Source organism: Buceros rhinoceros, unplaced genomic scaffold (assembly GCF_000710305.1).
Source record: "Buceros rhinoceros silvestris isolate BGI_N320 unplaced genomic scaffold, ASM71030v1 scaffold12695, whole genome shotgun sequence".
NCBI lineage: Eukaryota > Metazoa > Chordata > Aves > Bucerotiformes > Bucerotidae > Buceros > Buceros rhinoceros.
In genome coordinates this window covers 25,124-25,527 of record NW_010413458.1, presented here as the reverse complement: position 1 = coordinate 25,527, position 404 = coordinate 25,124, and positions in this window count along the sequence as shown.

The window sequence follows — 404 nt, the reverse complement described above, 5'->3', positions numbered from 1 at the left end:
GGGGAGCGGGGCCGGGCGGCAGCGGTCACCGGAGCGCCCGAGTTGGCTCAGCCGCGGCTACAAGTTGGAGAGCTTTACCGTGTGCCCGTTGTACAGGAGCCCTGCTCTCCCCGCCCCAGGGCTCTGGCTGAAGTGAGAGCCGTCACCCGTCTCGGGTTTGTAGTTGTTTCTTGGGAAAGCGTGGTTGGGGAGCGGGGCCGGGCGGCAGCGGTCACCGGAGCGCCCGAGTTGGCTCAGCCGCGGCTACAAGTTGGAGAGCTTTACCGTGTGCCCGTTGTACAGGAGCCCTGCTCTCCCCGCCCCAGGGCTCTGGCTGAAGTGAGAGCCGTCACCCGTCTCGGGTTTGTAGTTGTTTCTTGGGAAAGCGTGGTTTGTGGTTTCTCCTCGGGGGCAGGCGCTGCCCG